Source organism: Rhamphochromis sp. 'chilingali' (genome assembly GCF_963969265.1).
Source record: "Rhamphochromis sp. 'chilingali' genome assembly, chromosome: 22".
NCBI lineage: Eukaryota > Metazoa > Chordata > Actinopteri > Cichliformes > Cichlidae > Rhamphochromis > Rhamphochromis sp. 'chilingali'.
In genome coordinates, this window is record NC_137950.1 from 3,619,292 (window position 1) to 3,631,571 (window position 12,280).

At 41.4% G+C, this 12,280-nt stretch overlaps 1 protein-coding gene across 4 annotated transcripts in view; it reads left to right on the forward strand.

Annotated features, from left to right (window-relative positions):
* Positions 1-12,280, forward strand: part of ca10a (carbonic anhydrase Xa) — a 344,540-nt gene that overhangs the window by 16,136 nt on the left and 316,124 nt on the right. Inside the window, exon 1 of one of the 4 annotated variants that reach the window (XM_080872455.1) lies at positions 3,387-4,065. The exons of the other annotated variants lie outside the window; for them this stretch is intronic. The gene's annotated coding sequence lies outside the window, so the exon portion shown is untranslated. Of the gene's footprint in view, positions 1-3,386; positions 4,066-12,280 lie in introns of those variants that run through there. 4 annotated transcript variants of the gene reach the window in all.

The following is a 12,280-nucleotide window of genomic DNA, read 5'->3' on the forward strand; positions in this document are numbered from 1 at the left end:
TCCAGTGCTGATACGAAGCAATAACTTCAAGGAAGAGCTATCAGATAGTAATATCTGTTCCAAATTTGTTCCAGTTATTCTAAAACCAAATGAGATGTCTTATGTCAATTCAACGACATTTTTCAACACAGTTAATTGAAACATATTTATACATGACATTCCTAAACACAGCATGAATAGCAATAACATTACTAGCTGCAAACCTGTCCATTTTGGAAGTTTGAGTAAAATGCAGTATTCATCTTTATATATCACTCAAGGTTTTAATTTCTTTGATTTATTTCAACTCCAACATAAATGTGTTGTGTAAATTGGCTCTAAAAGAGCTATTTTGACATCATTTTTACACATATGTCATTTGTGAACCATTCATTTTGCTTGTGCATGCAATTTACAACATCCTCAGCACCACAGAGATCATTCCTGGTGACGTGACCTAAATATATCAGGCTATTCACAACATGTAGTTGTACTTTTGCCAAATAAGATGAGGGAAAATTAATCCACTCTAAACATGTTTAGATGTTCAGATTTTCAGTTTTGATCATCTTTTAGTATTTCTTATCCAGTTCAGTTTTTAAAAGTCAGTAGCTGCAAAGGAAATGAGTAAGTGGAACCTAGGCAGAGATTGACTTGGGTCTCTGTAACAGTGAATCCAAGGACATGTTAATATTCTCTTTACTCCTGAGGCTTGGTGTGGGCATGTACACATTCAGCTGCTCAGTTAAACACTGGCATGCGCGCTAACCTTTAGACTTCTGTGTCATCATGTGTACTTGTTGCCTGAGTCACATTTGACAGTGAAAATCTTTGCTTGATGGTGCTTGGGATTCTATAATGTGTCAGCAGTTTCCTTTCAGTGACATTTATTCTTTAACAAATATCTGATGGATTGGAATACATTTATTAGCCAAATGTAGATACACACACATGAATGTGGACTGTGATAAGCAAAACTTCAAAGGCAGCCTATCATGCACAGTTGAGCCTGGATTGTGGACACAAAAGTCTCGTAATTGACAAGGCTTTAATCTATGCTGTAATCAAGATGCAAAGTTTGGTGTCGCTAAGATGGCAGTGAACATGAGGCTGACTCACTTGGTGCTGTGACAGAACCCCTAGGTTAATTTATGAAGTGGAGGATCATTGGAAATCAAGGATACTCATAGTAGGGCTGTTTCAATCCACCAGTACACTATAAAGAATTTGCAACACATCAATCACAATCTGATTTAAGTTGCACCACATCTACAAGCTATTTTCAGCTTTTCTCTTATTCACTGGGGGTCACCACAGCACGTAGCTCAAGCATCACTGGCTACCATTATAATTCTGATAAGAATATTGTTTCAAAAATTTAGTAAACAACTTTGTTAGTACATTTTCAGCCCCATTTTTCTTTTGAGAATAGATGTTAGTAGGTGGTGACCTTTACAAACTAGCTATTAGTTACTCTTTTGGACATTATACCCATGAATTTACTTTTTTGTGATTTCTAAATATCTTTATGGATATGCACTGTGTTGGAACAAGGCATCGAAGAAGATAACAGTGGTTGAATCTGCTGTGATGAAATCTATTCCCACTGCTGTGTAATACATTATTGTAAATTTAAATGTTATTAGGAAATGATCAGACAAAGTGGGTTTTCAGAAAACACTGTTAAATGGTGTGAGTGTGATTAAAATGGTGGATGGGTTCTTTTGCACTTTGAGAGAAGTCAACTGAGTCTAGTAATAGATTCAATGTTGTACTGATGCTGTTATTTTTATTATCTACATGGATGTTAAAATCACCAACAGCAATTATTTTATCTTAGGCAGAGCACTAAATCAGATAAAAAGTCAGAGTAAGGCCCAGGTGGACAATAGAGAACAACAAATAAAACTTTTTTTGAGTTTTCCAGCTAGGGTGGACAGGGCTAAGCTTCAGGTTTTCAAGTGAACTACAATTCTGCCTAGGTCTTTGGTTGATTAACAAGCTGGAGTGGGAGATTTCTGCCACACATCCCCTCTGGCCTGTGTTTCAATGATTCTGTCAATTTGTAATACTCAGAGGTGTTGATTCATTTAAACTAACATAATCATTATGGTGTAACAAGGTTTTTCTTTCAGGCAGAGTAAATCAATTTGTTGATCAGTTATTCATTTATGTACTAACAGGGACTGCTGTACGGTTGACTCGCAGGGGTTAGAAGTTCGTAGGTCACGATGCAGGGTCTCACACTATATGGCCCGATGCTCTGATGCGACCTGAGTGCTCACACTGTGCGTCCATAAAAAGAAGAGAGAAGTTGCAAAGAGGAATGTAAGACTGCTTCCTTGTCCCAACTCTGGAAAGTCATATTTTGGAGGGTTAATAAATTTGGGCAGATTTCTAGAAATGAGAGCTGCTCCATCAAAAATGGGGTAGGGGTCTCTCCTGACAAAATCAGGTTTCCTCTAGAACAGGGTTGTCAAACTCAAATACACAGTGGGCCAAAATTCAAATCTGGAACAAAGTCGCGGGCTAACATTAATATTTATTGAAAAAAAAAATCTTCCTCCAGATATGAGAATGAATCTTTTCTTATGGACTTGAACACGTTTTGCTGAAAAACTGAATATGGAACAAGCAAAGCTTTATACTAAACAATATATATATTAGCTGTATAATACCAGTAGGCCAGCTCTAATAGTCATTTGGTATGGCTTCGCGGGCCAAATATAATTAGGCTGCGGTCCAAATTTGGCCTGCGGGCCAGAGTTTGACACCTATGCTCTAGAAGGTTACCCAAATTTCTATAAAACCCATATTGTTTTTTGGACACCACTCAGATAGCCAGCAATTTAAGGAGAACATGTGGCTAAACATGTCACTCCTGGTCTGATTGGGGAGGGGACCAGAGAAAACTACAGAGTCCGACATTGTTTTGGCAAAGTTGCACACCGATTCAATATTGATTTTAGTGACCTCCGATTGGCGTAACTGGGTGTCATTACTGCCGACGTGAATTATGATCTTACTGAATTTATGTTTACCCTTAGCCAGCAGTTTTAAATTTCCTTCAATGTCGCCTGCTCTGGCCCCTGGAAGACAATTGACTATGGTTGCCGGTGTCTCTAGCTTCACATGTCTGAGAACAGAATCACCAATTACCAGAGTTTGACCCCCGGCGGGTGTGTCGCCGAGTGGGGAAAAACGGTTAGACACATTTGTATTACCGTAATGACGACAACATCAACGGCGCGCACAGTGTCGCTGCTTTCAGGAACCATTGCAAAGAAAAGCGTCTGGACTTCTTTAAGTTGCTTGAAGGGTTAATTTTCAAGCAACTTAAAGAAGTCCAGACGCTTTTCTTTGCAAGCTCCTTTGACTACGATGACCTGGATGACTGAGAACCTTCACAGACATTTCAGGAACCATTGGAATTTTTAAGGTTGCGCGAACCATTGAATACTTACGGTAACCGCAAGGGTGTATGCTTGGTGGAACACTCCATATCCCACAATTCATAACACGCCTCTACCGAGTGAAACAATGGCGGCCACCATTTCGTTTTATATGTATTTTATTAGTGTTTCTAGGTCACAAAATAAACTTTTAAGATATTTTCAGGCGAGAATGTAGGTGTGTAAACTTCAAATATCTGCTCGTTTTATCAAGACATCCCATATTAGCAAGTTCTCTTATGTGTTGCTGCTAGCCGGCTAGCTACCTAGCACCGCTAGCGACCCTTTGCTAAAAAGCACCCGGGCTGGGCTTTCAGTGATGCGTCTCTAACTCCTTTCACCCCCGATTGCTCGCAAACAGTCTTTGTCTTAGCTGGACTTATTTTTCGTTTATATGGTGCTGGTCGATGTGGAAAAAATAACTGAGTTGTTTAGTGGTGGCTAACGCGGAGCTACAACAGAGGGCAGCTATTCACCGGTGTATGACAGAAAGGTCATGCGGGGAAAGAGACATATAAGGCGGCCGCCAATCAACCGGTGGTGGCTAACGCGGAGCTCAATCGTGGATCAGGGAAACCGAAGGCAGGAGAAGCAGGCGGCTGCCGGTCGGAGCGTGAGGTGAACTGAATTTCAGGTAAGAAGTTATGAACTGCACTCTATTTGCGTCAGATATAAACCGAGTTTAGGTGTAGTTTATTTTCGTTGTGGTGACTTTTTACAATAACTCATACTGCGTGCTAGCTAGCACGACAGAGTTTCTATACAGCTGTGTGCGCCCTAAGTTACTGATGTTGAACTTTATGACAGCCTGGCCTGTCATTCACTCGCCTGTTGAAACTTCAGTCATGAAACTGATCAATGATTGGCTTTTCTCTCTTGTTTGTTTATTGCACTAAACAAGAGCATCACGTTTAAGCTTGATCAGCTGTTGTTAGAATTCATTTGATTTTAATTTCTAGTATCAGCTGATGTTTGCTGGAGCCACAGTTGAAAAAACGGCTGGTCCAAACCATGAGATGTCCTTACTGAATCATCAGAGCTGAACTGGTGATGGAGAAACAGGTTTACCTTTTAGGTGACATGAATGAGTTGAAGGGAAGTTATGAACTGTTTCTGAGAGACAAATAACACCAATATCCTTTTTTGTGTAGCTGACAGCTGGTAACTGTGCAGTGGCGGATCTAGCAAAGCTTTTGCCAGGGGGCCAGGTAGGGCATTAACAGGGAAAGGGGGACACAAAGATATACTTTTCTTTACTCTCATATAAAATATTTAGCTTTTATTAAATAGTTATCTGAATCTTACAACCAAAGTTTGTATAATAATACACAAGATTGGCTGTAGACCATTGTTAATCAGTCAGAACACTGTGTAAAAATAACAAAAAACAAAAAGTGAATGCAAAAGAGCATAAATATTTATTTTACGTGTTTGATGTGTGTGGCAGGGTGTGGTCTGCAGTGCCGCTGCAGGGGAGGTGGACCCACGGGTGTAAAGTCTGTGCTCTCTCAGCTGTTTTTTGGGTGTGTGTTGGGCTGTGAGTTGAAAAGCTACAGCCGGCTGTGTGGGTACACCAACCATGTGTGAAAAGTGGTCCATAACGTAATGCTTCAAAGCGTGTTCATGCAAACATTGTCGGGTCTGCCGTGGTACAATGGGACTTCTGCTCATGAACCTCTGTGCACAGCGTCTGCAAATCAGGGCTGTACGAAGTCACCTCATCTTTACACAAAACTGTAAGCTGTCATCTGTGAGGCGCGAGCGGTGTTTGTTTTTACCATAGTTCATGGTGGACAATGGGTGCTCTGTTTGGTTTTCCTCTCTGTAGCCGTATGAATGGCAAACTACACTGATTAGCAGCGGCAGAGGCACACTTAAAATTTCTTCTGAAATTTTCGCTCTCTAGTTTGTATTTAAAGTTTTGAGGGATAAGCCTCTTAAATTTGTCCAAGTAGAAATATATGTAAAAAAACAAAACAAAAACGATTTTCAATTTTTTTGTACTTTATTGCACTTTTTTTTGCAATTAATGCCGTTACTATAGACTTAATGCATACATATTATTAAAATATGGGCTATAACAGTTGTATTGATGTATAGCAACTTGAAATGCTCCCAAAAATGGCACTACAGCATATAAAAATATAAAGTAAGCTCTGGCGGACTTGGTTCTATGGTAGGTCTTAAAGGGTTAAGCGGGTCAGTAGTCTGAGTTTTGAACAACCTGTAGACGAGCTAGCCCTTTCTTGTTTAGACAGGTAAATAGACTATTACAATAGTTGAGTCTTGTAGAGAATAAAGCATGAATTATCATCTTAAGTTCACTTATTGACACCATACATCTAAGTTTTTAGATGTTTCCCAAATCCAAAAAGCTAATTCTTACCATTAGAGCTGGGCGATATAAGATTTTTTCATATCACGATATGTTTTTTTCATTTCAGGCGATAACGATATCTATCACGATATAAGCCAAATAACTATATTTGTAAGATTTAAATGTGCCGTTGCTCACAAGTAAAATGTGAAATAATCAGCAGCTTGTTTTGATTTAAATATTTATTTCCCATAATAAGTTCAACAGGGTAGATGTACTTAAGGAACATGAGACTTTTTCAGATAAATAAAGGCAAATATTGCAAACTACACAAAAGGCAGCCGCTAAAGCGTTTAAGTTTCAAAATAGAACAAACGAAACAGACTAAATTGTCAATTCCACTTAGAAACAAAATATTAATTCTAAAAATAAATCTTAGTTTGTTTTACAGAAGAACAGACAAAACTGACTAACTTTTGTCAATATCAAATAAACTGAGAACTAAAAGGAAATTCTCAATCTCTCCTTGTTGTATAGCTTAGCTTTTCAAACAGTTTTAACAGTTACTTTAGTCTGACGAAAGCCGAATGACGAATTAGCGCTTCCAGTCAGAGACTGAGGCTACGTCCACACGTACACGGGTATTTTTGAAAACGGAGATTTTCCGTTTTCCGTTTTAAAAAATAATCCCGTCCACACATAAAGGCAGAAATGAAGGAAAACGCTGCTATGAACATGCCAAAGCAGCAGGTGGAGCTAGATTCCTAACCGTGCAGAAATGTTGGCCAATCAGAAGTCTAGAAGCCTCGGTGGGAAAAAGTAAACAAAGCTGGGGCATAGAAGCAGAACCGAGTCGTATGTGTGGAGGGACAGTAACTGTGTGTATATGTAAGCATTTAAACACTGCAGAGAGTAGAATTAACAGTAACAGTATTGTAGAAATTCATTTCACCGAAACAATAACGTGGCGCACAGTGTGACGTCAAAAAATGCGCACACCTTTGACGCTGCGTTTTCTCCGTTTTTCTAGTCCACACGTAAATGCAAAAACTGAGTTTTCAAAAATCTTCCTTTTCAGTGACCAAAAACGCCGTTTACGTGTGGACGAAAGGTGCAAACCAGTTTATTGTATTTCCAGACTTGCTTTCGGCACAATTTACAGTGCACGCTACTCTGTTTTGTGTCAGACTTGAAATAGCCAAAATACCTTCACACTACGGAACTTCTATGGCTCTTCCGTTCGACAATCTCTTTGTAACCATCATCTGTTTTCTCTTCGGTCACGCTCGGTTGATTTTTCTAGTCGGCACACTCATTTCCTCCATTACCCGGGCGGTACGGTGGCTGGCTGCTTCCCAAACAAATACACATGTGCGGCTTGGCACCTGTGCTGTACGTAACAAGTCATGCGACGTGACGCTGCGGCTGTGATTGGTTCGGCTTTGCGCTACGTAATTTGGATTGGCTGTTCTTTTATTTATTTATTTATTTATTTTAAGAGGACAAGAGCGGCGAGGTCTATCGCGATAGTTTAATTTTTCTATCGAGAAAAAGTTATATCGCGATACATATCGTTATCATTCTATCGCCCAGCTCTACTTACCATTTGATTTAAGTTTTGCTCTAAAGAAAAAACTTCATCAAAAATAACACCTAGATTTCTGAGGTTATGCTTCTGTGAGGAACCTAAATCGCCCAGTCACTGTTGAAAGCCAGACATTACACTGTCCGGTGACACAATCAAAGGTTCAGTTTTGTCTGGGTTTAGCTGTAAGTAATTGTTGTTCAACCATTGCTTAATGTCTGTTAAACAGTCATTTAAGTCTTCTGAAAATCATAAGCTCTCCGCTCTGATTGGGTAGTATAGCTGAATGTCATCAGCAAAAAAGATGATAAGACGCATCAGGAAACAAACAGGGGAAGTTTTAGGAGTGACGGCAAGAGAGAGAGCCAGAGAGAGACAGCAGAAAAAGAGAGAGAGCGAGTTTTGAGATGTGAGAGATTTGTGACGTTTAGCGTGTTTGGGGTGTGAAGTTAATGTGTTGTCTTGTGTAGTTAGTGTGTAGTGTTGTGGATAGTTTTGCGTTGTGTGTCAGAACAATGAGGCGACTGCTGTCTCCAGGTAGAAAAAGGAGTGATACACCTGCTACTGTCAGACCTGCAGGTATCAGGCTATGATGTTCTCCTTTATAGTGGACAGAAATTATTTTTTTGGAGTGACAAAAATAATTTGTGTGTATATGGGGGTGGGAATGCACGTTTGTGTCTGCGTGCGCCTGTTCGTCTGTGTCTATATGTCAGGTTGGGTCTTAGACTCAACCTCTCTGGGTACATCTCAGGCCCTCCAAAGTACGGAGGCCTATCTCCCCTCACCACACTCCCTGCCAGTGGCTGATGCCCTCAGACGTTGGTGTGTTGGTGGTTCTTGTCGACTGGGGCTGGGCACTCATGTATGTACTGGTTCACTACTGGTCTAAACAAGGGTTTAGAATGTCTGGCGCCTGTGGCCCGGCTGGGCCCCTTCCGGGGGGTGGGGTGCCCTCAGGCCTCTGGTCTCGGGGGTCCTCTCTGGCACAGCTGGTTGCCGGCAGAGCCCGCGGGCACGCCACTGCAACCCCCTCTGGCCTCTGCTCCGTAGCTGCTGGGTGACCTCTCGTTTGGGGCTCTACTCAGCTCTTCCCAGGAGGATGGCACGGTTGTCCCCCTTTTTGGTGGTCTCCTCGGGTCCTCGTACTCTGGGGTCTCTGGATGTCTGGGGCCTGGATCTCCTCCATACCTGCTTCATACCCTGGAGGACGGGGCTGTGGCTCCCCACACTCCCTAGCAGATCGTTACATGGAGAAACCTTTGGAATACAAGCATGCTGATCCACACAGGTATGCACACAGGTGTACACACGGGTGTTCACAGACACGGACTACACCTTTCTTGGCTGCTGCCTCAAAGCACATTGTGCGCTGTCTATCTTGCGTGCTGCATAATAGCGTTTAATATTTAGTATCTACTGTTATCTACTGCTAGCTAGTTTATTGTGATGGTGCTGTATTTATTATGTTGGTCTTTTTTTGTTTGCTTTCTCTTCTGTTTTTTTTTCTCTCCATACAGGTGATTCAGGTGTTTTGTTTGTTTTTCTTTCTTCCTTCCCCCCTTTCTCACCGTCTCTTCTCCCCTCTGTTTTTCTTTCTCTCCCTCTCTTTCTTTCATTCTTTCTCCCTGTCCTATCCCCCAGTCATGTCTGTCCCGTTTGTAGCAACTGAAAATAAAATAAATACATAATTATAATAAAGGTCAATCAAATGGACCAATATGGCAAGGCCATGATGATCCACTTGGTAAAATAAATCCGCTTGGCATCTTTCTTGGCCTTAAGACAACAATTCTGATGGCTAAAGATCCAAACGGGACAAAAAAAATAAATAAAAATAATAATAATTTGTGTGGCATCTCGTTGAATGCAGAACAATTCTGTAAATAGTTTGAAATGGTTATTTAAAAAAATCAAGGTAAAAGGTAAATGGATGCAAACTTTGTTGTTTGCAAAACATGTGCATAGGATTTTACATGTGCATAGGGGGCAGGGAAGGAGTGTTTTCTTGCACTTGCAGAGATAAAAATATTTGATGCCCAGTCCATTGCAAATGAGCTTCAGTAGCAGATCCAAAACAATGGTCTTGCAGAGCTTAAGTGTGTAGCACAAACATATGATGTTATGAGTGGCTCCACTGGAGGTGTACAAGCACATTTCAGAATGCTCCATCCTGAGGCTATGTGCATTGTTATGGTCATCAAATCAACCTGGTTTTGTGCAATACTTGCAAGGCTGTCCCAGAGGCTGTGGAGCTTTTTAGCTTGTTGGAGTGTGTGTATTCTTTCTTCAGCATCTCCCTAGTCAATCATCACAAGTTCATGGAGGCTCAGTCAAAGCTTGGATGGACAAAAACTGAGCTTGTGCAACTTTCAAACACTCGCTGGGCATGTCAGTTGCTATCAGTTAGTGCAGTTCTTGAGACATTGTCTGCCATTTTGGAGTGCCTGCTATCTGCCATTGGATCCCCCATAGCTGTTGGTCTCAGAGCAAAGCTCTGCAAGTTCTCAGCAGTCTGTGCACTACTGATGTTACACACTTCTGTCTGTAACCGAATGACTCCACAAGTTCCTGCAGAAAGAGACTTTAGACCTGGCAGAAGACAAAATTGTGTGTGACACACACTTAAGGGCAAACACTCAGATGCATTTGCCACAGAACTGTATGAGGAAACCAAGGCCCCTTTGCAACACCTACGGTATCCCTGAACCAGGTGCCAAGCTAAGGCACAAACAGAAGAAAATGAATTCACGCACTGAAAATTTATTTGTGGCCTAAGATGTTTAATCTGTCCAAAACTTTGAAAAGCAATTCCTCAGTCTTTTGTTTTCTGTTTGTGAAATTTTGTGCTCATGCACTATGTTCGTTCATATCGTGTGCTTCTCTTGGGGGCTAAGCCCAACCCTGTCGTTAAAACCTAGTGACGCCCCTGTTTAGAGGTACCATATCTGGGAACACAATGGCACTGATTTTGTCAAAAAGCTCTTGGGATTTCTCTTGTTTTTTTTTTTATATGAGTCTAGAAAAATATTCTGATCTTACATTTTTCACTGTATCATTTAAGAAGATGTGAATGATGAAGCCTGTGTACTTTAAGTTTAGTTTTCTTCTATTGTCATTCTGTTTTATGGCATGTGTTCTCCTTAGGTTTAATGTAGACTTGTTTATCCAAGGGTATGTCTTCTCTTGTGAGATGGAGCTTGTTTTAATAGGTGCCACTTGATCCAAAATGGATGAGCATTCTCTATTAAAGGACTGGATAAGAGTATTTACATCATTTCCAATAGAATGTAGAGAACTGTCAAACATGACGGAGAACCTCTCAGCAGTGGTCTCAGTTGAATGTTAAAATCCCCAAGAAGCAAAGCTTTCTCCAGGTTGATAATAGAAGATAAGAAGTCTGTAAAATCAAGAACAGAGTAGCAGTGCCAGGAGGGCGATAAATTAAAACACAATCGTGGGTCCTTGGGCAAGACACTTCATCCGTTGCCTACTGGTGGTGGTCACAGGGCCCGGTGGCGCCAGTGTCCGGCAGCCTCGCCTCTGTCAGTGTGCCCCAGGGTGGCTGTGGCTACAATGTAGCTTGCCATCACCAGTGTGTGAATGGGAGGGTGACTGGATGTGTAAAGCGCTTTGGGGTCCTTAGGGACTAGTAAAGCGCTATACAAATACAGGCCATTTACCAATAAACCATTTTCGTATAGCCAACCTTAACTGTTTGTGACTCAAAAGATCAATAGTTTTCAGTTTGCATACCTCTGCATGCGTAACTATCTTTAAACACAACAGCAAGTCCTCCACCACGGTGACCTAAACTGGGGGCACCCAGATAGGAGCACCTAAAAAGTTTGTTTGGGGTGAATGAACTCACCATCTGTCATGTTGCCATGAGAAACAGAAAATGCAGGTTTTTTCTTGTGAAAAGCTCATTCAGGGAGAAGGATTTGTTTGAGATGGAGCAGGTGTTCAAAAGGGCAATCCGAATAAATGCTGGCAGCACCGGTTTCTCATCAGCTTGTCGAAGTGGAACTGACAACAAACACCTTGTCCAATCACGTGGTCTACAGTTGCGCCACCAAACCAGTGGGACCAGCCACTGGTTTTGCAATGCAAACTGCGAGGACACAGTAATCGACACAAATCAGAGCATCAGATGAGAAAGACCCAGCCTGCAGTGGCTGTGAGTATGCATTTACAACCAAATCTGGAAGGGTAACCGGCAGCAAAAACCGGGGATGCCTCCAGATTGTCTAATGTGCACTTGGATGTCGGCCCTACAGCCTCTTTTCCTCAATTTCTTCTTAGGATTGCCTGAGGCACATTTCGTAAGGAGCAAGAAGTAATCCGGTGAGGAAAAGGAGCACCCAAATGGTGGGGGGAAAGTTTTCTTATAACTGTCCCAATCATCATAAAGGTGTTCCACAGACTCTTTGATGTGGAGTACGGAAGAACAGTCATAAATCAGAGCAGCATAGGTACATAAATTAAAGAATAGGGCTGATAAAATATCATAAAATACAATAGTAGATTGCATACAGGCAGAAGTCAAGCCAAGCACAGGCCCCATCTTGTTTAGGTGTCATCAGCGTTCAGGTGTGAGCTCTCTGTTTTTTATAGCAGCTCCACAAAAATTGATGTAACAAAAGTGAAATCATAGTCATGGGTAGGAGGGCTATGGGTTGCTCTTGTTCAGATACAACTTGAATGTAACAGCAATCCCAAGGGGGTAAACATGTTGACACATCTGCTGCTTGGTCCTTCTTTAAGTAACACAGATAAGATGAAGTGGTGTTGGAAGTCCTTTGGCATGTTGAAATTGCTCTGATTATCCAGTTGTATTGAAAATTGGAGACAATGCTCCTGTAAGTTTTTTATGGGTCCACTTTTATCAGATCCGAGGTTTTAGACCAGTATAAACCTTTAGGTCTGGAGCCCTGAGGGCAGCTT